The sequence below is a fragment of the Harpia harpyja genome, chromosome 3, assembly GCF_026419915.1.
Source record: "Harpia harpyja isolate bHarHar1 chromosome 3, bHarHar1 primary haplotype, whole genome shotgun sequence".
Lineage (NCBI taxonomy): Eukaryota > Metazoa > Chordata > Aves > Accipitriformes > Accipitridae > Harpia > Harpia harpyja.
In genome coordinates, this window is record NC_068942.1 from 32,017,276 (window position 1) to 32,042,997 (window position 25,722).

At 38.4% G+C, this 25,722-nt stretch overlaps 1 protein-coding gene across 1 annotated transcript in view; it reads left to right on the forward strand.

Annotated features, from left to right (window-relative positions):
* KHDRBS2 (KH RNA binding domain containing, signal transduction associated 2) overlaps window positions 1-21,002 on the forward strand; it is a 405,822-nt gene extending 384,820 nt beyond the window's left edge. Inside the window, exons 11-13 of the transcript XR_008234391.1 lie at window positions 1,005-1,213; window positions 7,353-7,457; window positions 20,327-21,002. The gene's annotated coding sequence lies outside the window, so the exon portion shown is untranslated. The remainder of the gene's footprint in view (window positions 1-1,004; window positions 1,214-7,352; window positions 7,458-20,326) is intronic.
* Window positions 21,003-25,722: the final 4,720 nt, after the last annotated feature.

Genomic DNA, 25,722 nt, shown 5'->3' on the forward strand with positions numbered 1-25,722 from the left:
GGTACCTATACATTCAGTGGAATGGTCTTTGCTTACAGAAAATAACTCAGAGTACCTAAGCCAGGTACTCGAAAACACTGTCTAGATGTACCTTCTCTCCATTGGCTGGTTGAAGAGACTAACTAGTGCATTTGAAAAAATACCTCCCTCTTCAGCCTAAATCTTCAAATTATTTCTCTATCCATTGATTTTAATAAGAACTGATTTTAATTAGTCTCTCATAGACCTGATTATGTTAATATGTTCAAGAAATGAAACACAACTCCAACCCAACCTATTCTCACAAGTTCCCATTCTCATCCATACCAGCACTCAGAAGTAATTTGCTCAGGATGAATATAATTACTCTGCTGTATTATCTGCATACAGACTGTTGGTGTTCATAAAATTCACTGCCACAAACCTCCTTTTTTATTACATTGATAAAGCGTACTCATACTACTGTGCATGTACCATGAGCCTTCCTCTCAAGCAGATGATTGCAGGTGGAGAAAAGGTATTGGAGGCAGCAGTTCATAAATTTGTACCATTATAAAAAGTAAGAAGTTAAATGAGAAAGCTGAGCTAAAATGGTATCTCTGAAGTTCCATACAGTAACTTTACATAAAAAGTTCCAAAAGTTCCAAAAAAATTCAAAACTAGAAATGCCAGTATTTAGTGTGTTCCCTTTCCTCATTTTTGCTCTGTTCTGCACATTCATTATTTTAAAGACCCTAAGCAGATGATCACATGCTCTTCTATTCTACTTGTATTTATTGCAGGGCACGGGAATGTGTCAGAACTGTGTAGCAAATTATGTTGTTATTTTTTGTAACTGCTTTATCTCATAGCTTGCAGAATTTGGAAGGTAGTGTCTTCCAAGCGTTTTCTGTCATCCAGACTAACGCTGTGTCACAGAGATGCTGTGTGAATCTACATAAGTCATTTAAGCTAAAATATTAATGTGACAACTAATTTTGTGTTCTTCATTGAATATGTCTGCCCCACTTTGTCTTGATTTTCAGATTTTTGGAGCCCTTAGGGAAGTACTGTACCTTTTGAACGGTGTTCAGGGAATTGAGAGTGTTCAACATCATTTGCAATAAATCAGTGGGATCTGAAGGACGGAGCCTCAGGTTGGGACTCTCCAGAGCCCCGAGTCCTGGACCTGCCACTGCCACCCTCCCTAGGGCACGCCGGCACTCACGCTTACAGTGGTCTTCCAGTCTGTCAGGTGAGCCGTGGTATTCCTCTGTATGGGTTTAGGTTATGCTAAATGTGAGAGAATTCAGCCTACCGCAGCCTGCAAAAAATAGGATTATTTTAAACCAGTTCACCTTATGTTTGCCATTGGAAGAGAGCGCATCCGGAGGTACCTACGATGCACGTTAGTCTGAGACAGGAGAGTCTGATAATGTATCTAAGTTCTTATGCTCTCTTTCTGTGGTAAAGAAATATAGTATTTAAATCAACTTTCTCACAGAAGTAACATAAAGATAATCAAACTGTATTTGTGCAGTATGTTGAACATAGAAATATTTTTTTTAAATGCTAAATATTTAGAGAAATCATCTCCCCTTCGGCTGATGGTCATGTTAAAACAAAATTTTGCAGATTCTGGGGTTTTTGCTCTGTTCTCCACTTGTTCACCTATAAAAATCTTCATATCTTCATGAGCTGTTGTGAAGATATACACTTATTAATGTTTATAAGGTTTTGTTACTGTAGCATCGTTGCTACAAACTATGGACAACAAAAACCTGTAAGAAAGTAAATAAACCTACATCAGCGGACATTTGGATGGAAAACAGTAAACAGAAAAGAGTCATACCACTAGTGTTTAAGACAGATACAAATATTTAATACAATCTCATATCCAGAATGAATTAGGCCTTGTGGAGAGAAGGGTAGCAAGGGGTCCTGTAATTAAAGGCTATATCATCTTGTATATACTAACGAACATCATCTAATTCGATTGGAACTCATAAATCTAATATTTCCTAAATTTTCCAAACTAAATACTTTTGTGGAAGTTGCATTTTTCTCTAATAAGCTTATTTATAGCCATATGTCATATAAAAATACAGTTACTGCATTTAGTTATTAGAAATGAGCTTGTTTCTTCAGCAAACAACATGTGAAACAAAAGGCCATGTTCAGTCTTTGTTGGTGGCAGCTAGCCATGTCCAGAAGGTTTCGGGTAACTAGCAAAAGTAGTAGCAATAGCTAACGTGGAGTGACTCTGCAGCCGCTGTGGCAGATTCCATCCAGTGGCAGCAGAAACACCCGCCGCGGTCCCGAACACACCGTCACTCCCCATACCTCTGGCGCAACCGCGGCTCTTGCCTTCCTCCTCCTGGCCGTACACCACAAAACAGACCTGAGGGTTAGTCTCCTGCACTGCAGAACAGCGTGACGTCCTCTTACAGGACACCGTTCCTTGTCATCACGTGTTCTGAAAGTGATGACACTTTTTTGCCCGTGCTATTTTTTGGATTTGCTCTCTGCAAATGGTGATAAAAATTTGAACTATGCCTTGCTTTAGATTTAGATCTTTCTCTACAGAGAGAGAGCTAAAAGAATGTGGCCAAAATCTGTTCAAACCTAACATGTCTCTAGACTTGAGAAAAAAATCAGTGTGTTTTTCAAAAGTCCTCCTCCTAGCTAGAGCTGGAAATAAACCCTGGGTCGCAGTACTCACACTCCAGTTTTAAGTAGGCTGTGAGTGAGATAAAGAAATGGGTGAAAATATGCAGGTTTCTTAAGGTTTTACTTAGATTATAGTTAAGTGTGTTAACACTTTGCAAATAGTAATCTAGGGCTCTTTCTTAGAAATGTTTTTCACTTTATAGCAATGTGGAATAAGAAGATTGATGCCTCTATTACTATTTGTGCTTTGCACATAGCAAACAGAAGGAAAAGGGGGAAGCTGTTTGCTCTGTATCATGCAGAATGCTATTCATCAGAACCAAAATACCTTTACTTCTAGCCCAATCTCCTAACCATTGAACTACACTTCCTAAAATGGCTTAAAAGTGAGACTTGGAAGTAGATGATCATTTTCACTCTTTGCCGAAAGAAAACGACTTAGTGTTCTTGGAAACTCAGAGGAGTGATTCCTTTTGGCTTGATAACGTCAGGTTTTAATAAGTGAAAAAGTGTTTTAGGAGTGTGGAAGACTCTACTAATATTTCTAGAAGGTGAACAGAAATCTGTGGAGGAAGAAAGAGAAGTCTGATTTTTCCTCATCCTGAGCAAGTCAAAACATCATAGTAAAATACCAAGGTTCATCTGCTTCCGTGACTTCCTTTGCATTTTCTGACTTTCTTGTTTTTCAGAAGTATATACCTGTGCATATATACTCAATTCAGGTCCAAAGGGCAATTTAACCCCTTTTCAGGTATGCGTCAAAAACAAGCGGGATGAAATGCCCTCTGCTGTTTAGAAAATGGGACTAGATGCCTAGCGTAGGGTATGTAGCTGTCTTCTAGATAACTGAGGTTGGGTGAAATTAATCCCAAGCTTAATAGTTAAACTTTTAAGGAGCAGAATTTTAAATTTCAGTTGTGGGAGATAGATACTTACTTTAAAAGCTACAGATCGTGTGTATCATATCATATCATATCATCATATCATTAATTAAATTGTGTGGAGCTGAGGGATCACAAGGCTTGACACATCTGCTTGTCCGTGGGGTTTGAGGTAAGCCTGTTCTTTGCCCAGGGCTCTGCTGCAGAGCACGAGGATGAAAAGTGGGCCCCGAGGAGCACAGCCCGAGGCACAAGAGCTTTGCTGTGACAGAACAGGCCACTTCCAGCTCCCCGTGCGCAGCATTCACCTCATGGAAACTGGCCGATGGAGTTTCCCAGAAGTGGATTTCTTGTACTTCTGTAACCTTTGCTAATTCTTTCCTCTGGTGGCTTTGTTGTTGAATTACTTGTTTATTAAAGAAATGGGATTTGCTGAGGAGAAGGCACTCCTGTTGATAAGCCTCAACATTTTCAAAAGACAGATCAGAAACTTCCATCTGTATTTGAGCACTGAAGACATACATTTGTTTTCAGAAGTGCTGAAAGCTTGCAGCTTTCACTAGCCTCAACTTCAGGTTCTCAGAAATCAGGACTCATCACTGGCACACAAGATCTAAACATCCTCACCCAAAACACCTTTTTTAAACTTTTTGTCGTGCATCTGTATACACATAGTGTGGGAATTCTTATATTACAGATTTTGAGACAGCCAGCTGGTATTAATTTAAGCCAGAGAAGTACTGAAGATGCATGTATTACACTAATATTTCACTAATAGCTTGAATTGCAGCTGAAGTGAGCCTACTTTATTTTTCTAAAAGCATCCCTAATGACTGGGATATGTTGCTGTACTCATGCAATATGGTGCTGATCTATGAAAACAGGTAAGCAAATACAAAGATAAATTGTATAAGTAGATGCATTTTTCTAAAGGTAGGTAGAATTAAATGTTGGAGAATATTCAGCCTGAAGCTAATAGATACAAGACTCTGTGGACCATACTAGTAATAAATACATTAAGCTGTTAGCTAATCATAGATCTTACCGGTGCGTTCTTTAGCTACGACCATAACCGCTCTGCAGCATGTAGGTTCGGGTGACTAAGCACTCCTTACAACACTGATACAGAGATAAATGTTCAGTTAGGGCTGAATCTAGCCTTTAGGCTGTGTCCCGAACTCTCTTTTCTCTCCAAGTCAAATATTGGTTTTAGCTCTAACTGACCAGACCAGCTGACCCCACTCAGCATTAGTTTCTGGTCAAATGCACTTTCTGCCCCTCTATGTCTAAACTGACCGACCAAAGAAGTTGTGTTCTTCAGACATGAAATGGATTTTTATTACTGAGGCCACAGTGCAGATCACTGGAAGTTACGTAATAATGTGAAATGACATGTAATTGAGAGGCTGTCAGAAGATAAAAGTGTATCAAGCTTCGCAGAGCAGTCGCATGGCAACTCATGTAGTTGGATGACATTGTGAAAGCAATTCGGCGTGTGACGCACGCAGCTCTGGTGCCTGTGCCCGTCCACAGCACTACCTGTTGAAGTATCAATCACAGAGGCGGTAGCATAGAATTTAATACAGGAGTTTTCCATTAAGGAAGTTAGCTGTTGCTGTTCACAGTAACTTTCTTTCTAGCTCAAGTTACCTGCTGAGGACACAGTACTTTGTCCTTGAGTAGGCAGGATTGCTTTCATCTTATTGTTCCCACTGGAGCAGAGAGGAAGTAGAGTGTGAGTACATACAGAGCAATGCACAACAAGTGAGTAAGTGCCACACAGGCATATAATATTATTGGATTTTTTTTTTTTTAAAGTCAAGCAATAATACGTGAGAAATAAAAGTAAGTCTGTAACCATCCTGAAATTCTCCTAAATGTGCAGTAACACCATAAAAGATGCCTGTATTTACTACAAATAATAAAACTGTAGCATTACACTAATCAAATTCAAATCAGTTCAACTGCATAATTTTCAGTGAAGAGGTGCTTATGAAACACAAAATGAACTCCAGAATGGAAGGTTCATTGCTTCCTAATCAAAAGCAGTCAGCTTTAAACACCAGCGAGTCAGGTGATAAGTTTGTCATTTCTCAGCTGTGCTCTTGGAGGGAAGTTGCCAAGAAGGCCTGACAGCCTTTAAACTTCGCAGAGCATTTTTTGCCTGTTTCTGAATGTCATGTTGATCTACAAAAACTCCTGGGAGGCTGGGAGGAGAGGCAGAGTAACAGCAGTTCTATTAAAATATATTTGCAGCAATGAATGTCAAGCAGAGTTTATGGTGTGAAAAAATGTGTAGTTCCTGAAAAGAAATTTTCACCACCCCTCAGGTCTGGTTCTCTCTTGTCTAATTGTGTCCACCTACTCTGGGGGACTGAGGAGTGTCAATGATTAATTGCCTAGGTGTCAGAGAAGTACAGGCTTGTAATGCATCATTAAAAGCCAGAGATCAGGGTGTCTGAATTAAAATGGGAAGCTCTGAATGAATATATTACTGCTGTGTACAATTAACAGCACAAGCCAGAAATCATTTACTTTCATAATTTAGAACAATGGCAGCTCTCCAGTGGAAACATATTTACAGTAGTTTTACATTGCTTTCTACAGGCTTAGTACAAAAGGGAGAGACAAAAATTAATATGCACCAAGGCAGTAACAGAGAAACCTGCCTTTGAACTGTTTTTTCCTTTTAATCAGCATGAGCTCTGCTAAATAGGGGAAAGAATTATGAGTAGGTGGAGAGCATCTAGGTTACTGAGGGCAAATCACTCTCAGGGGAATAACTTTGCAATTTGAGCAACAGAGTCTGACCTTCACATGACTTGGGATGAACAGGTCTTCTCTGTTTTAACCCAGCAAGGACAACGATTGCAAGGCAGCCAACCTGAAGTCACTCAACCATCCTTCCCTACATGAAGGTGTGATTCCCCCTCCTTTGGCAATTATACCATTGTCCTGGGTGAATTCTCTAATGCTGACTAATGTCTTCTATATCACACCTTCAAGAGTGGGTGATACCCCACCTTATACGAATTTTAGTAATTTTTGGTATTGGTTGAAGTCCCATTAAGCTTCTGAGGTTCTTAAATTGCTTCTTGGAGTTTTTTTGTCTTGTAACTTAGGTTATAAAAGTAGCACCATAAACATTAATTGAACAGCCATTAAGCAGTATGGCTGTTTGTTTTGGGTTGATAGAGGACATAAAGCTTCGTACCCTGTGGTGGAAAACAATTAGATCTGATGATGAACATGCTATTAAATATACCATTACCAGACTTCTATCAGTTTAACTTTAGAAAATAACAACCAGCTGTAGCCAAAGCATATGCAAGTGATAGAAAGTCATATTTTAATTGTCGTGTCATAGCCTGTTATAAATATTGTCGTTTCTAATGTTTTATGCTAATGACAGTGACTAATGGTAGTCATTACCTCCATTCATTCTCATAAAAAATTTCCTCAAGAGAGGACAATCGTAACTAGAATGCTGTTTAAAATTAAACTGTGTTTTTCTAAAATAGAGAACATAAAAAACATTTAAATACCAAGAGGTTGGCTAGCTAATTTATTTTGTTTTGAGGGTGTTTGACAACTACAGCTGTTGTTAATAGTGCCATGACTTGAATGGATATTCCTTTTAGAAATGTTTTTGGCATACTAACATGTGTATACATGTCATGTCTTCGTATGGTCTCTGCAGAGTGGGATAAAAGGTGAACCTCACAGCAGGATACCTCTGGCCAGAAAAAAGTCTGATGCTGCCCCTGTAGAGCCTTAATATTAAGAACATTGAATTTCCTCATCCATTTCTTATTTCAGTTATGAATTCTGCTTACTTGACAGGTACAGAGTACTTCATTATATGCATGAACAGAAGTGCTTAAATGGATGAAGCGGCTATTTACGTCTGATAGGAGCTAAGTGGGACATTAAATTAATGCCAAACAAGTGAGTGCTCATTTTAGTTTTGTTATAAATGGCTGCAGCACAGCAGTAATGTGTTGACTCTCATGTGCTGACAAGTTCTATATTTCTTACAAACTTCCCTTAGAGCTCAATGTGGAAAGACAAATTCACACTCTGCATGATGAAATTAGCAGCAGATGCATTAATAATTGAATAAGGATCTCTGGAGACACACCGCAATTCAGCAGGAGAGTTGGTGACTGGCTGGTTTTAACTAGAGGCTTCTGTCACATATATATATATATATATGCACTTACGTAAGCCCCGAGTTAAGAGCCGCTGCCTGTATGTAGCCTTTAGTGTCAAAGCCGCTTCCTGCTGTCAGAAGACCTTGCGTAGTTACATTTGACAGGTCCACGAGCAGACTGCCGACCATTAATCTGGGTAGCGTGTGGCCTTGCTCATCCCTCCTTCCTCTGAGACTGTTCTCAAACTTGCAGCCAAATTCAGCACAGTCCCTTCTGAATCTGTCTGCGGACGATGAGTGGAGTATGAGCGATGGAAAGACTCTCACTGTATGCAAAGCTCTTGCCACAGACCTCCACATCTGGAGTTCCGATAGAGTTGAAACATTTTCCTGAAGTGCAAAACCCAGCTTCTCTCAGAAAAGCGTTAAGATACTGCACTGCCACCTTCACTGCCATCCCTGTAAGCGAAGCTGATGTCCTGTGATTGAGCCACATGTGTTGCAGATTCCCCAGGTTTGGGAGAGGAAAGAACTTGTGGCTTTTGGACAGCAGCAAAGAAAACAAGAGGATTGCCAGAAAAAAACCTCTGCTTTTTAAAGATACCACCAAGGCCACGGTGCAATTCCTAATACTTAAATTATGATCATTCGTCACACCAACTAATGTTATGCTCAGAAGCCATTGACAAAACAGTGTGACATCTCACAGACAGCAATACTATTGGGGTAAATTCTCAGGGGTTTAAAATCAGCACTTTATTGCACTAGTGCCAAAAGAGTGATAGCAATTTGAATAATCTGAGAATTTGTCCCAGTTAGAAGAAGAGTAGCACACTGTTACTAGATTAACTCCACATAGTTGTCAGGTCTACTAACTGTCCATGCAGACTTCAGTCACCGGTTTCAAGTGGCACAGGCTGACCTCTGTGTTTTGCTTTCCTCCAGTTCAGGTTATTTTATGAAGCTCAGGATCTGGAAGACAGAAAAATTTAACTTCAAAGTATCTATCAGTGTATTTTCTGGAGTTTCATCAGCTAAAGGAAAGATAATTCTAATCTTAGTTTTTTAAATATATTGCAATATTTTGAATAAGTTATAATATGATTTAATAAAGTGGTACTGTCTTTAAAACAATACTCATTAATGTAAGTGTGAAGTTCAGTTCTGTCTCTTTAGATATGCAACTCTATTCAATAACAGTGGGTATGTTATTTATTCAGTAAGACTTGGGTATCAATCTTGTCCTAATTGAAATATTGGATTTGAGATCTTTTTAGTATAAGAAACATTGAAACAGTTTCAATTGTCACTTGAAATAGGAGTTAAGTCCCAGAGATTCATATTTGTATAGTGAAATAATGTCTTGGCTTATTAGACACCCTGAAATACCCTGCAGGTGACTCAGATGAGGAAAGAACAGTACATTTTTTGCTTTGTGCTGTTGAACGACAATGCAGATGTTAGAGACCAGAGAATATCAGATGAAGGAGTAAACATGCTAAAAGAATACCCTGGTTTCAGCATCACCTCTTCTTTTGAGGTGCTTGAAACAAAGATGTGGAAATTCAATTTGATTTACATATACATTTTTAGTGGACGGAGGTCACATTTCAGAATAATATTTTCATTTGATTCACACATGTATAATACGTTTCAATGCTGTTTAAAAAAAGTAATGTTACCATCATCTGAGTTTTTAAGGAATAGATTAAATACTTAAACAAGGTCATGTACTGCTGGATGAGAAGAATATACATGAATTACGTAGACCAAAGAGGAATAAAGAAGCTGCATTTATTGGGACGGAGGGGGAGAGAGATCACGAGTCATTAACTATGGCTTTATGCTTCACATCTCTGTACAGTGCGTTTAATCCTATTAACTGCTTTCCATTCATTCTGTTATTCCCATGGAATAGGATTCTAAGTCTGCTCCAGGTTAGTCATGAATATTATGCAATCCAACAACTTTTCTATCTTTTGTTAGCATATGCAAGGCACATCAGAGGTGCCACTGTTTATTCTTAACATCTAAAGTAATCAGCAAATTTCACAACTCCCGGCAGTTATAACTCCTGTAGAAGCAGGAGTAGGAGCATTCTAGTGAATGAATAAACCAATGGCTTTTATCCAGCTTTTGCAGGTCACCGGATGTTCAAAACAGCAAAGCAAATTAAAAGAACCCCTTCTCTTTTGCTATCACAGTAATTTTGCACTTGAGTAGATGAGGATTTGCTAATATAAAAGCTATTGACAAAGATATGGAGTGATTTTCTTCTACAACTGCCTTGAAAAGTAGCAATAAATGTTGCATTTCAAATTACAGCTTTCCTTGAAATGTGACTTCATTCTAAAAAAAAGGCATCTTGAACGCCAGATTTTTGTCCCTTGGTGACTTCCAATCAGACGTAATCCACTTGGAAGTAAAAAGATCATTTTCTAATTGCCAGTCCAGTAACCTCAGCCTGAAGATCAAGTGGCTACTTTTTGGTTTATGCCTCATCACTAACAGTGATGCTTCTGCAGGCCAGAAATTTTTTATCCCTTGTACATTCACAACCTTCTAGTCTTCATGCTTTTCCTCAGCTGCCCCTTTCTCTTATTATTGTCATTATGCATCTTCTGAATTGTTGCCCAGGTATTGTGCAGATGTACCATTGGAACAAGTTGGCAAGTCTGTCGGTACTCCATTCGTGTATTTGTACTTTAGTACAAGTTTCCCAGAAGAATAAATTGTACCTTAGACTCGATATGTGAAATGAGGGGAAAAAACCCAACCATCTTTTCCCGAACTTGAACATGACTGTGGAGAAACTGGTAAATGCTGCACCCTTCCTAAGCACTCTGCTGAGCAGGAGCTCTAGGCATGGCCAACATAGCTGAAGGAGAACAAGATGCCGCAGCAGCAAATTGTTGCTGCTAGAAACTGGACAGAATATCAGTGCTTTCCTTGGGAGCTCTTGGGATGACAGGCTAATGGGATGAGTATTATGGTATGAATAGGTAGTGGTTATAATCCTAATCCAAGCTGGAGGTCCATTCCACATACTTTCATCCTCTTGTAAAGTAATATTCAATACGCATCTCCATAGATGTATTTGCATGCTCTGAATGTCTCCCCTAATGTGCTTCTATACTTGTCATTTTAAGAAATAAAACTTTTTTGAACATAGATGGTGCAGTAAAGGACTTTCAAAAGATAATTACAAGTTCGAAGACTTCAGTTAGGACAGCGATTCCTGAGTACAAGCAACTGGATTCTCTTAGTTGTTCCCTCGATATATGCACTAAGAAAGTGAAGGGAACTGTGAGAAGGGCAGGAGCCTCAAGGTGGAAGTGGAAGGTGGAAACACAAAGGGAGAGAAGATGGAAAACTTTTTTTTTTCTCTGAAAAATAAAAAGCTGTGAATTTCAGATGTTGCCTAGCATGGCCAACTGAAACTCAGGCAAGGGACAAGCGATATTGTGTGGTTCCTAACAATGCTTGCACAGAAACTACCCATAAAGGCTCTAGGAGTGTCAGTTGCTGCAAAATCAGGTGACAATCCAGACTTAAAAGGATGACTTGGAGCAGCTCCTGAAAACTCCTATGCCCAGACCCGAGCAGAAAGGCAGATGTTAACACAGGAAGCTTCCTTGCCAGGGCAGCAGATTTTGTACTCCCTATAGCTTTGATATCATGGCTACATGAGGTTAAAGCCTTCAGGCTGAACCTCACTTTTGGCTTGTTTGTTTGTTTCTTTTTAAGCAATGATCAAGTAGGGGCTGGTAATATATACATAATTTTCCAGAATATTAAAACAGGCAACAAATTTTCAGCGTTTACGTGAATAAGAAGTAACCCAGGTTATCTTATAAGGGTTAAAAACTAAAACCATCAGCGCGAACCACCCCCATCTCTCAGGAAATGGAGCAGAGGTTAAATACTGTGTGTGGTGTGAGCGCGCTATCGCTTCGTGTTCCACTTCAGCACAGTGGATTTGGAGAAATAAGCAATTACACTGATAAACAGAGGGCCTCTTCCAGATGGAGAGGTGTACCCAGAAAGAGATGACCTGTTGGATAACCAGTGCCCAAACCTGAGCTAGGTGAAAACTTAGGAGTATCAGACATTTGTAACAGTGGCTCAATAGCGATGGGTTCCCCAGGAGGATTAACTGTGCCAACAGAGAAAGTTCCGACCCAGTCTCACGAATTTGATGGCTCATCTTTGCCTTAAAGGGTAAGGATTTACATTCCATTTTTTTTATATACAATGCCATCACTTTAGAATTTTTCTCTGTGTTAAATGTACAGAAAAGAGTTCAACACCAGGGTTCCTCTAGAAGATTAAAGTGGGGTTTGGTGTGTTCGTTCTTTTTTGGAGGGTAGGAAGATGTGCTTTCACCAGAATTATGGCTGTTCCCATTGCCCATAAACACATATTTACGATGTATATTAGAAGAGTTTTAGTTCAGTGCTTACTAATAATTTGGCTTAGTGACTTGTTTGAGTTCGTTTTACATTTAAAAAATAAATTGTTTTTCTATGAACTCTTATGGTTTTGCTTGTTTCTAAATTAAATGAATAGTAAGATTTTCATCAATAGGGAGCACTGACATTTTAGCCACTAGAATTTTTCAAGTATTTTAGATGCAGATTCAAGGACACTTTGGGGCTATAAAATAATCTACTATTCTAATCGCACTTCACATTCAACGATTTGCTGTTTCTTGGACCTCTGTTATGCATTGAGCAGCTGTTTCTATTGGGATGGACATAATGACTTCTATATATTTTCCATGAATCCAATTAATTTAAAATCAAGGCATATATATTAGTATGCAGATTTCTGATGTACATCATTCTGTATTTTGTCAACATGCATGTTAGCATACCAGTGTATTTCTCATTTGCCTGCTTTAACATCATGTCTGAAATTTCTTATCTTTTCAGATCTATCCTACCTATATATACTTCCTATTTTGACATTTCACTTTCAGCCATATTCTTATATTTTAATTAAAGTATATTCAGCATCAATCTCTGTATGAATACCAAGGTGGCACAATATTACTCTTCTAATATGGCTTTCCAGTCATTCCTAGAGCTTGTTATCAGAATCTCATCCTGCTGCTTATCCTCTCACAAACGATCTTTGTCCATAGAGATTTTTAAGATCTGACAATAATGACATAGTAGAGAGAGCAAGATTTTTTGTAACAACCGCTTGTTTAATTGGTAGTTGAGTGGAAAGCATTTTAACTGCTTAGGTACTGTAAGCTTTGTCTATGAAATCAGAAAGAATTATATCTCTGCACAGCACCACAGAACAGGGTACAAGGACTGTGAGACTTCTGCAGCCTCTTCTAATGCATCAGATAATGACATCATTAGAAAAAGGATCCTGAACTAGATAGATAGAAAAATGTTATCTGTGTCTACTGTTCCTGTTCTCCAGGTCTCTTTCTCAGCATTTCTGTTCTCTGTGTACCCCAGAAATATTTTCTGTAATATTGTAATATTTTTAGCATTCTCATAAACATATTTTTGAGTAAAAACCTGTTATTTTGTAAATATTTGTGAACCATAGACAAGCATTCAGCTCATCCCATTATCTGTGGATTCAGCTGGCAGAATGAGCTAAGTGTAACAACACTTTGGCAAATAATTCACTTCTTAAAGAATGTAATGTATATGCTTCAGAGGTACACATACATCAGTAGAATACTGCATATGCCTGTCCTATCAACAAAAGGGCAGGTATTTCCATCACATGGAAATTGGTTGGCACAACTAGTTCTCTGTGAGAATCTGGAAAAGGAACAATGAAACTGATTTTGTCAAGGACAAAAGGAGAATAAAGGGCAACAAAAGAGTAAACAATAATATATTTAGGCATATACTTTAAAAGATTTGAACGATCCTGATCCAAGCAAAGGACAGTTAAGAGTGATAAATGTAATAACCCTGAAAAATAAATATGAGAACTCTCATTTAAGCTTTTTACTAAAACCACAAAGGATTGACTTACCATAAGCTATAAAAGATGTCATTAAGTCATCAACCTTTATGAACAATTGCCTGTTGTGGTTTCTGAGATGTTCCTTTCTCTCCCAGTACTCTGAGTAACTATGTACAACTCCAAGAATTGATACCTGTAAGGAAGTTCCAGTGTCAGACTGACAAAGAAAGTAAAAAAAAAAAAAAAAAAAAAAGTCATATCTTACTGCAGTAATGAGAAATCCTATTCACCTCAGTGGGTCTAATCATAGGTGTATAGGTTGTAAGATCTGTCTCTAAAATTATACTGTGCTAAATATAAAAGTACAGAAGACAGTTTAATAAATGGGCTACATCAAGCCAGTTCAATGGTGTTCTGTGGAGTGTAGTCTGTGTACCAATAAAAATCTCCATGATTTTTATTAATTCCATTAAAGCAGCACACCACCTCCAAATATTTATAGAGATCAAGCAGACTCACTTCAGGATGAGCCCTTCATACACACCAGAGGTACCATTTCCTGAAATGTAAACAACTGGCATCTGCTGAGCCATAATCTCTAAATCAGAAACACAAATATTTGGATTAACAAAAAATGGAAAGCCTCATTCTTTGCTGTTGACCTCCCAATACATATTTTTTCACTTTCAGTGTTATGTGCATGACTAGCATTCTTTATCCAGGACTGGAAATGCAGTGGCTTTTTGCCATAGTGCCCACAAAGGACAGTGGTGATCAAATTCAAGCCAATCCAAACCCTCACTGAAGCTCACTGACTTCACGAGATTTGAAATCGAGCCTTCAATTCAATGCTATGCGTATGATGCAGTATGAAGCAACTGAGATTTGATATTCTTAAGATGGACCTGAAACAGGAAAAAGTTGGGGAAATATAAAACGTAAGCTTATGTGTACTGTCATTGAAATCTATTTGATTTTTATGTACATAAAGGCTTAGCATTCCACTGCACCGGAGATGAACTGTTAAGTGTTTTAGCACAGACCTGGAACTGCTGTCTGTCATATTTGCAGGGCATGTATATGGACTACAGAATGCAGATATACAGAATAATCCATAGTACAAACTAAAGCTATAACAATGAGCAAACTGCTTAAACTCTAATGCTGGGGGAATGAAATTTGAAATTCTTTTCCAGAGTAGCTTATTTTTGGACAGGGTTTTTTCTTGAAGAGATTAAATACAGAGCTAGAGGAGAGTGCTGAGAAGTTGTAGAAGGGCGAGGGAAGTCCTGTCTGGGTTGCAGGCATTGGTGCTCTGTACCTGGGGCACAAGCAGTGATCTTGGAAGTCCTGCCCATTCTGGTCTGTGCTGTGGCTTTTAGGCTGCATGGATCCCAGAACAATCCATGGCCAAGCATCTGCTGGGGTTTCAGGGCTTCCAGTCTTCCTCTTCCCAAGCCACACTCCAGCCACTGTTCCCAGCCTCATGCCAGGGGCTCTAGAAGTTGTTGGAGCTCCTCCAGCTCCATGGCAGGAGGACAGGGAACCGGGTGCTGGAGGTCAGCCTGCCTGGTGAGGGGGTTTCCTGCAGCCTCTTCTCCTAAGAGTAATGGATCTGGAGCCAGCGGTGACATCTCTGAACCAGCAACTCTTTGGAGCCTGAGGTGGTCACCAGGCATTGCCTTTGGCAAGGTGGCAGGGAAACAGTCACATTTCCACTGGATTCTGCCTAGCTTTACACATGGTCATCGCAGGTACCCAAGTGTCCACTCAAGTTTTTTTGATTCCACAAATCTATTTGGCTGGGGAGTTACTCTAAGTAAGCTTCAGGGAAGACTGGGATTGTCCACATACAAAAGACTGATGCTTTGAAAATGCTACAAAACAATAAAAGTTAAAATCAGTAAAATACCCCTAAGTGCAATATTAATTGTTTTAATAAGTCCCTTTCATGCTCTGTTTTCATGTTCTGTTAATTTCTTGACACATAAATTTCATTATACTCTGAAAGAAGAAAGGAAGATTTTCAAATTTTTTGTTAGGTTGCATATTAAATTTCAGGTCTTTGCATTAGAATTTCCATATGACTTCAAAATTATTCAAAATAATTACTTTTTGGCTATGCAAATATGCAGGGTTTGCTTTCATTCCTACCCTGTCGTAAGAAATCCAAAATGCTAGGCAGTATAAAAAAACATGCCCTGAATCCTAGTGTCAATATTCACCTATTTCCCTTTTCAAAATAGAGTGTAATTTTACCAGATATCACTTTAACCCTGGGGTAAGGGAAAGCAGCTCTTTCCATGTTAAATAATAAGCTGTGTAAACTTCAGCTGTTGGGGATCTATTCTGTGCCTCCAACAGGAGAAAAAGCTCTTTCCAGTGGTTATGACTTCTAATGTTCATAATTTGAAATAACCTGTATACTGGTATAATTCAGTGGAAATCTAGGTTTTCTGCACCCTTATACTTACCAAAAAGGTCTTAGAAAACAATATAAAATCATATCATATTATGGCCACTGCATCGACACTAGAATTGACATAGTACAGTGCATTTGTGCTTACAGTTTGCACAGTAGTACTTTTGATCCTCGATTTTATTATTCTACTGTCATATAATTCATGTCTTTCCATATTTTGTCACACTGAGTTACTTACTCACCTGGAGCAAGGCCAGAAGAATAAGACCTGAACCTCTTTAATCGTAATCCGTGAAACGGATGTAAGAGCTGAGATCGCCGCTCCGGCCATGGGTGTCTGTGTGCACACATATCCCTAGGTCACCCGTGGACAGTGACAGACAAACAGGGGTGGAAAAAAATACCTTTGATTTCCAATCTGAGAGATTCTCTGCCAGCAACAATACTGGCAAAGAGCATCCCAAACCTTGGGTTAGTCTCTGTTGTAGAATGGTCTTTGTACTTCTTTCACAGAAAAGAGAATTCTTCCTAATTTCTCAAAATGCAAAATATAGACCATCAGAGCTGCCATCAGTAGGATCTGTTCAGGGTGTTTCACCTTTTTTTTTGTTGTTTTTATTTTTGCTTGTGAATGTTATAACCACATTTTTTGGTGAAAAACCTACGAAGACTCTTCTTAGAATCACAAACGTACCTGGAAATTTTTAATCATTTGTATTTTAAGTAGCCAAGCTTCCTGTTGTTGTGCAGTTCGATGGCTTGTACTCATAAGGTGTACCTGCATGCCACTTTGACGAGTACTGCAATGTTAAGAAATATCCTGCAGGAATTAAAAGGTCTGTCTTTTTTCAAAATGGGCCAGCGATTATAGACTGCTTCATTGCCTATGAAAAATAAAGGAAATTTGCATGAGATAAAAGTAAAAATTTGCATGAAGTAAAAGTAAATACAAGGATCTAATGGCTTGACACGCAAGCATAAAGTGGTATTTGGAGAATTGAGACTGAAGAAAGTTGCTTGACATCTAACGTCAAACAAAAATTTATTATGGAAAAGTCTTCCTGCTGCCAGGAAATCTATCCAGCTACCAGGGAAGCCGATTCCTATAGGATACATATATAGCTCATGTCTTCTGAGAAGAGGCTGAGCTACTTAATTCTTGGAGAAAATTGTGTGACTTTTCTAAAAAAAAATTTAAAAAAGAAGAAAAGAAAGGAAAGCAGAAGGGGGAAAAAAGGAAAAATAAAAACCTTTAACATTACAATCCATTGATAAAATTAAATTCATTTTCTAGGGTTTGGCTTACGGGTAAAATATTTGGGAGCACACAAAAATGTTTCATAGACACAATGAGATCTCCTGTCATGTAAAATCCCTGTCCTTTCTTCAAAGGCCTGGCAAGAAAACTGAGTTTTCTACCTAAATTGTATTTTTCTAACTAAAAGCCAGAAAGCCCTGAAAAATTAAGCTGTCACTAGTTAATGCTGTCAAAATACCGTATCTCAACTGTTCATGCTTGTTTAATTAGACTTCACTCTTTCTTGCCTCTCATTTTGAATGGTATTTGTGCATTTGTTATTCTCCAGGCTCTCTTTTCACAGTCCCTTGAAAACAAAACATAAAATCAATGATGCTGAAGTTTATGTAGGCTTAATATCAGGCAAAAAAAATGAAAGTGCCTAGTCCCACTGTCAATAGGATGCATTTGTGTAGTTCTCCATGTAGCACTTTAAAGTAGGGTAAGTGACAGCAATCTCATTCTAGGAAGAGGAAGAGCCATATGGCTCCATTTTATGGGCGGCTGGTTTTATAATAGCTCAGAACAAAACATTCGTGATCCTTAAACAGATTCAGATTACTCATGTAGATGGGCAAAGTAGCCATGCACAGTGCCGTAGAGTTCCAATCTTTTCCACGTACTGCCCTGTTAGGAAAGCATGCAAGCATTGTGTTTTATCAAGAAAAAGGAGAAATGTTTCCTCCAAGGAATCTATAGATTCAGCAGGAGGTTCTTATGGTTTGCGTGGTCACTTGAGGTCAGACTACGGTAATTAATTCATACCTGTAGTCTTCAGTGCCTGCCATAAGAATGCCTTTGAAGCATCGCCAGGCAGAACAGGACAGTCTATGGTGATATGCCATACTGCTATTTCAAATATGTAGACACTAGAACAGGTTGTAGGGTCACATTTCGGTCACTCTATGTGTGTGTGCATGTGCCTCGCTACCCACATGTGCATCCATATGAATACTAGATCTCTGAAAGGATCTTAAATGCCTTGCTTTGGCTTTGCTCCTTCCTTTTGATACCGAGCTGTCTAAATGGATTGAAAGTGAGAAAATAGTTAAGACAGTATCTAGTTTCATTGTAAACCCTTCCTGATTGATGACTTGCCTTCTCCCGGGACCTAGCATTATAGCACAAACCAATTGGTATAACCTGTAGCTAAAACTGCTTCTTGGAGTTCTGCTTCTTTTCTAGGGAAATGTGTTTTTCATTAATACTACTGTTCAGACTCAGAAAAAATGTATCTAAGGAAGTGTGTTATACACAGAACTTTAAGCTATTGCTCTTCTTGTTGATACTAATCTGTTTTCCTCCAGAGAATCATGTGAATTGTTACCTGTCATTGCATCCCCATGTTCATCTCTTAATACTTGTGGGTGTGATACAAACCACTTCTTAAAAGAAATTCACTGCCCAGACTAGGCGGTTTCCTCTGTTACACCAATATATTTTTCCTATTGTATCTTTTGGTTTAATAAGTGCTCATACAAAGATTTTTACCTAGTGCTTTTAAAATGCTTACTGATCTACAGAGACAGAAAAAGTAAACAACAGTTAAAAAATTGCTCTGAAAGATAGTGCAGTCCCTCAGGAGGCATTCATAACATCACCACCAGTGCTGAGTTATTCTCTCTTGGGAACACCATTAACAGTCATTTTATCACCACCGAGTGTGTATGTAATTCTGTAACATCAGTCCCAACACTGGGCAGTTCTCCTGGTCAGAGGTTAACTATAGGCAAAACCACTTCACTATTGAAAGGAAAGTGGAAACCACCCTAAAGTGTTAAACCTCCAGTTTAAATTCCCATTAATACAGGCATTTACGGATAGCAGAACAAAACTCTGAACACCAGTGAGCAGTGTATTAACGTTCTTTAATTGTATACAAAGGGACAGCTTTTGTCTTTCTTACTTTTTTGTTTTGATTAATAGTTTATTTTGGTTTTAGTCTGTTTTAATCCTGAGTTAGCCAGAGAAATAATAATTTTGGGAAGGACACAGTGTCACTATAGATAATAAGTTGGATATGAACTGTGAGTGGAATGCTATTTGAAGACAAATGTAATCCTTGTGAGAGTAAACAGGTAGATAGTTCTCAGAAACTGGCACAGAGTTATTTGTTCACAACATTTGTGAAACTTTTACTGGAAAGCCGTGTGCCATTATGGTTTGTTGAAAAGGATGTTGAAAATCAAAAAGATGTACAGAAGAGAGATCTGAAATGAATAAAATTTAGGGAAAATGTACCAGTAGTGAAACACGAAAGAAACTCTATTAATTCAGTCAAGAGAAGACTGAGAAGTAGCTTGACTACAGCCTTTAGGTACCTACAGGCAAAAAGGATTTCTGACAATTAAGAGCTCTCTGATTTAGGAGGAAGGAACGTATAATTAGCTGGAGCCAAGAATTCCATTCTGTCCCCCCTCCACCAAATTAACAATGGGAGCTTTTAACCATTGGAGCGATCTGTGTCCTTCTGAAAGATACGCTACTTCTCATACAGAAGCTACAGAGGCTGATGGAGAAAATTTTGGGACCACACAGGAGGTCAGACTAGCCAATAATGTACAATTTCTTCTGCCCTTACTATCTATTTCTGAATTTAAGAATCTATAAATCAACAAAGATGAATAAGGTTAACAGAATCTGGCCCTTGGTCATATATATTTTATCACTTCATTACATTTCCATTTGAGGATTATAATTCAGTTCTCTTATGACTTCATCTCTGAAACTTTTCTACAGATCCCAGAAATAGAGTCTTTCTTATTCTAGTAATTAAACTTTGAACCAAATAGAAGCTCTTCAGCTTGAGACTGAATTGTCATGAGAAAAACTCAAATAAACCTCATTTTATCTTCTTTGTTATGAGTGAACACAGCAATGATATAACACAAAAAGTGTTAATGTCTGTTACAGCCCTTGAGCTATACAAATGCATGGTTCTGTTTTGATCATGCTTGATATGCTATGTCTTGACTAGGTCTAATTCCATTCTGTTTCTACAGGTTAGTGAGACTTTAATCAAGAAAAAAAAATATCTAATGAACAGCAATTTGAAACACGGCACTTGGAAAGGTCAAAATGGTACATTACATCCTTATTATCCAAAAGAACAGATGAGTTTAATATCCTGGCAGCATTTTCCTGTGAAGGAGATATTAAACAAGAACTGAAAATGGCACAAGGTTCCCTCTTCCTTTCTTATGACAAAGATTGTAACAAGATGATGAAACTATACAGAATAAATTTCTTGCTTTAATGTTCAGACTGTGGATCCTGCCTAGATTTCAAAAACCTAAGCTAACCAAAGAGCCAACACACATGCTCTTTGCTTCAGGTCCTTTACAACACATTTTCCTGCTTATAATACCCAGTTGCCATTATATTTCTAGTCTTAAAGATGGGAAGACATGTTAATAGAAGGTAGGCAGTGCAATGAGTTCTGGCAAATGCTAACTGTGTTGAACTGCAACAAATAATGCCCTGCATCAGCACTGCTTAAAATGTAGATTTTTTCAGCTTCTGTTTGAATAGACCTAAGAACAGAGATAACGTATTCCAACACACAACACATTGCATATGTCCTGTTTTGGAGAGTCCCTGAAGGTATGGAACTCTTTGAAGGCAAAGGAATTTGTAGTATATCCTGTAGGTTTAATATTAAATTGTTAACAATTGTTATCTACATGAAGACTCTTCCTTTTGCTTTATAGGAGAGAAAAAAACCTTCTGGAACTTGACGTTGTATTTTAACACTAAAATACACCGTCAGGGTTCTCATGTTAAATCTTATTATGACAACCAAACAAATGCTATACTTAAAAATCAAAAAATGAGTTTATGGCATGCACCTGTATTAGTTACTTGTATTCATTCCACACGAGATATGAGAAGCCTGCTATTACGTAAGAATGTAACAAGTTATATATTAAAGATATTAATAATTATTAAAGAAAACACTTTATATTATTCCAAAAGATATCTGTCTTGAAGTATTGCTGGCTGAAGTAGTCCTACACAGATTTGCACAAGCTCACAAGTAGAAATCAAATCAAACCTCTTTTTTCCACACCATCTAGGGAATACATTTGAAAAAAAATTTATCCATGGTACATTACATGCAGCTGAGAAAAGCCATTCTGCTTTGGTCAAGAGAGATAAAATGAATATACCCAAAATATGTTTTCAGTGTCTCGAGTGAAAATATATATATATGGGGGGGGGGTCTATATATATATATACATATACACACTGATTTTTTTTCTTTTCCTTAGGTGATTTTATTTTCCACTGGAGATTGTAAATGTATTTTTCATCCTTTGTTTTGCAACTATAAAGTAGGATAGCTTTTTCAATGCATTGGCAATGTGCAACCTATTTTGAAACTTCGAACGTTTTGCAAAACTACAGATAAAAGTCCCTAATGGGTGTTCATTTCATAAATGCCTATGCGAATTAATGTTTTCCATGTGTCTAGAAAAAAATTCACTAGATAAAAGTTTCTATTAAGTTCCTTGTGATTTAGCTAATAGTCCTCGAAACTGAAATGACTACAAATAGCTCTTTTCTGCTTCCCAACCAGATATATCAGCCATTGAGTATGCAGTTACAAAAAAAAAACAAAACTATTTTTTTCAGTTCCTAATTACTATTCACAATAGAAAGCCATGAATTTTTATAAATTGAATTTTTATAAATTGAATTTCTAAGAACTTTGAGTATACATACTTTTGCTATGAAAAAAATAAAATATATGCTATTGTATCCATTTTTTAAAAGATCATGGTTAGGAAACGACTGAGTAGAGAATCCAGGGTATTGAGGGGGAGACTCAATGCGTAGTCGCACAAACAACTCCAGGATTTCTCAGCGAGTGAGTCCAATATATCAGATGAAGACAGTTGTTTTGTTACACTCTTTTCAGTTCGCCCATGATTATGCAAAATGCTGTTACTGTGTCACACACTATTTAACACGAGGAACACCTTGAACACATTATGCAGCCTTTAGTTATTTCACGAAATGGATTTTTTCCAGTAGGTGATGACAGTCATTCTTTTTTGAAAAATTACCAAAATAATCAAGTATGTTTTATGAACCAATACGCCGGTTTGAAGTTGAACTTTAAGAGGCACCTCCTTTCCTCACTTATCTTCAATAAATCATGAGTTGGTTGGGCATTTCCATGAAGTCTTTCTTTAATGAGGAAAGTGAAGTGTAAAAGTTGAATGTAAAATGTTGGACCTGTGAACCCGCGAGAACATCTCAAAGCAAGGGATCATGTAATCTTCTGTGAAGTATATTCATTAAATTTACAGCAGATGAAAAAAGGATGTGGCTGATGGGAAAGGTGTCATACTGAAGCAAGTTCACAGAAGAGAGACATCGAAACACAACAGACCGCATGCAGCACGCACATGCCCACACACATGATTTTGCACCCGAGGCGCTGGTTCGTTGTAATCCCAGCAAGAAGGGCACTCAGACTCTGCTAAGTATTGCTTAAAATACCATTTATTGCAGCTAACACTATAAAGAAAAAGAGGTTAGCACAGATAATCTTACGTCCCTTCAGATGCTGGGAACCCCAAGTTATGCACCATCGAATGGGAATCCTCTGCAGATCCTGTCCATGTAAAGGTTACCCAATATTTCAGTCCTCTGAGCTCTTGTAAGGTTTTCCTAAAAGAAAATAACTCAATTTATCATTTTCACTGTCAAACAAAAAAGATGTGCACATGAGAATTTGTGGCTGCTGTTTTAGATAAAGGCAAGGACCCGCAGGTGGTACAATCGGTGGGACCAAGTGGCAGCTGCCCACAGGCAGCTTCGTTACAATTAGCCAGCGAAGTTTATCCTGCGGCCAGAGGATGTGCACAGCACCGCGCAGACCTGAAGGTCACGTTGTATGCACAGCACAGTGCAGGCCTGCGCCTGCGCCTGCTTGGGGCGATTGCTACGTGGGTCACTAACTCCTCCATGTACAATAGTCTTCTGGTCAGGATCTCTGCACGTGTATACATACATACCTATTTTGCATCTGCATGTAAAAAGCTCCTTTTGTGTTCCAAAGTGAACCGATGCATCGTATTCAAAGCCGCACACATTAAAAATCTGTACATGTCTACTGCAAACACTCCTTTGTACAGGTGTCTGTGTCCATCGAGCTGGAATTGTGCAGGGAGTCAGATAGGTTTATAATTACACAATTTATTCCTCCAAACACTGTTAAAAGGCTATGTAAGTACATTTTTGCAAGTGAGCTTTCTGTGCCTGCAGCTCAAAATCTGGTTATACTTGCATTTGAATTTGTTTTGTTTTGTCACACAACGTTACTTGATTTTATATGAATAAATAATCCATGAGCTAGAAAACACTCTAAAATCAAAGGAACAAAGTCAGTTGCATTATTAAAGAGAGATTAAAATAATTTGACATGAAAGGCATTTTGGAGACAATACAGCCTGTCTGATTTACTGATGTGCACAGAAGCTAATGTATGATCCAGCCCTGCTACCACCTGACAGCTGCTCAACATCTAATGGGAAATGTGATAGTGGTCACAGTCCAGCTCATAGTGGACAGGTGTCGGCGTCACAAAAATCATCATCACAACTGGCACTAATTGGCATCTTTGTTGACAGCCTCGGCAGACAGGCCGGTGATTGAGTCGGCATGGAGGCTGCCTTGCAAGCTCGGCTGGCATGGGACACTGGGCTCAGCTCTTCCTTTGCTGAAGCCATCCTTAGTTTTGTACGTATTTCAGGGGAACACAGTCAGCTCCTGACACTCCTTATTTGCCTGTAAATTCTATGAGCATGCGCGTTGGTGTGGCATAGCTCTGGAATGATGCCTCTGTACAGAGGGTTAGACACGTCTCGGGGACACGGAAGCCTGCCCACTGGTGCTGGCCAACAGAAGAGCCTGTGGACTTAGGCTTGGGGGAGAAGAAGACCAAAGGGGATGAAACCAAAGGCTGATGTAGAGGAGAAGCCACACATGACCCCCATGAGGCTCCAGTCTCACCCAAGCTTTTATCAATTTTAGTTTATTTTAGATGCAACTGTGATTCTGTGGCTTCTAGTAGCCACTTCACTCCTCCGTGCCCCAGTTTATTCTTTTGTATGAAGGCCATAATATTTGTCTCACTCTCAAACATAATATGAGGCTTTTGCTAACTAACCAATGCCTTAAACTATTTAAACACCTCTGATGGAAGTCAATAGACACATTAAAACTCAGGCTTCAGATTTATAGGAACTTTGGTTTCTTAATAATCCAGTTAAATGAGTTGTGGGCAATGACTATTGAATGTGTCCATTCTGCATTTACCTGTCTTTCCATTCACACTGTTGAATATTAAACACAGTTCCTTCTTCCACTTAGCCTGATGTGTCCAAATCAGCTATTAAAACTAATTTTCCTTTGGTGTACAGAAACTTATACTGTCAATTAGCACTTTTTTTTTTACCTATAGACAAATGTAATATAGGTCAATAATGTGATTCAAGGATTTGAGAATGTTTTTATGGTAATAAAAAGAAGTAAAAAATGGGTGATAAGTTTGATTGCAATTAGCAGCAGTAACTGAAGTATAGAGAGGTTATTAGAGCTCATTAGTACCTTTTCCAAAGTGAAGAAAGAAAAGCTGGAAGGCAGGAAGGCAGGGAGCCAGGAAGGAAGGACAAAAAGCAAAGGAAGTAAAGAAAAAGAAAAAGTAGGGAGGTTGGGAAAAAGGAAAGAACAAACTGTTCTAGTTTCATGTGTGTGGAAAAAATGTTGGATTTGTTGTACATGACTTTGTCAGTATATAGACAAAAGTGAGAAAAGCAAACTGGAAAATTGGCACACAAAGTCAGGTAAAATATATCATAAAGGACTGAAAAAATTATGTAAAAAGCCTGAGATTTATCTGCTTTATCATTGTACCTGAGGCCTACCTTCATTAGAAACAATAAGGGTATAAGATAATTCTGATTCTGATCTCTCCCCATTGATTTTTCACTGCTGTGTTACATCTGATTTCAAGGAAATGTCTTCTCATTTACATGGATACACATAAATTCAGGATCAAGCCACCAGCTTTTGCTTCCTCCAGCGTTAATAACGAGCAGTGGCTGCTACAGTGTGCTCCTAAAGACACTCTAGAAAAAGAATATGTCATCGTTAGCCTAATGAGGGGAGAGAGGGAGAGAGATTGCTAAATGTTTTCTCTCTAGCCCAATTAAAGGAGAGAGAGCAAGACAAAGCAGGGAGGAAAGCATGCTAGAGGGAGAGCTGTGTACGTGACGGATTTCTTCCTGCCTTTAGCTACAAGAGCATTCTCGTTAGGGAGAACTGAAAAAGACGGGAGGATGTGGGAATACAAAGGATAAATCCTTCGACTGAAATCAGACTGTGG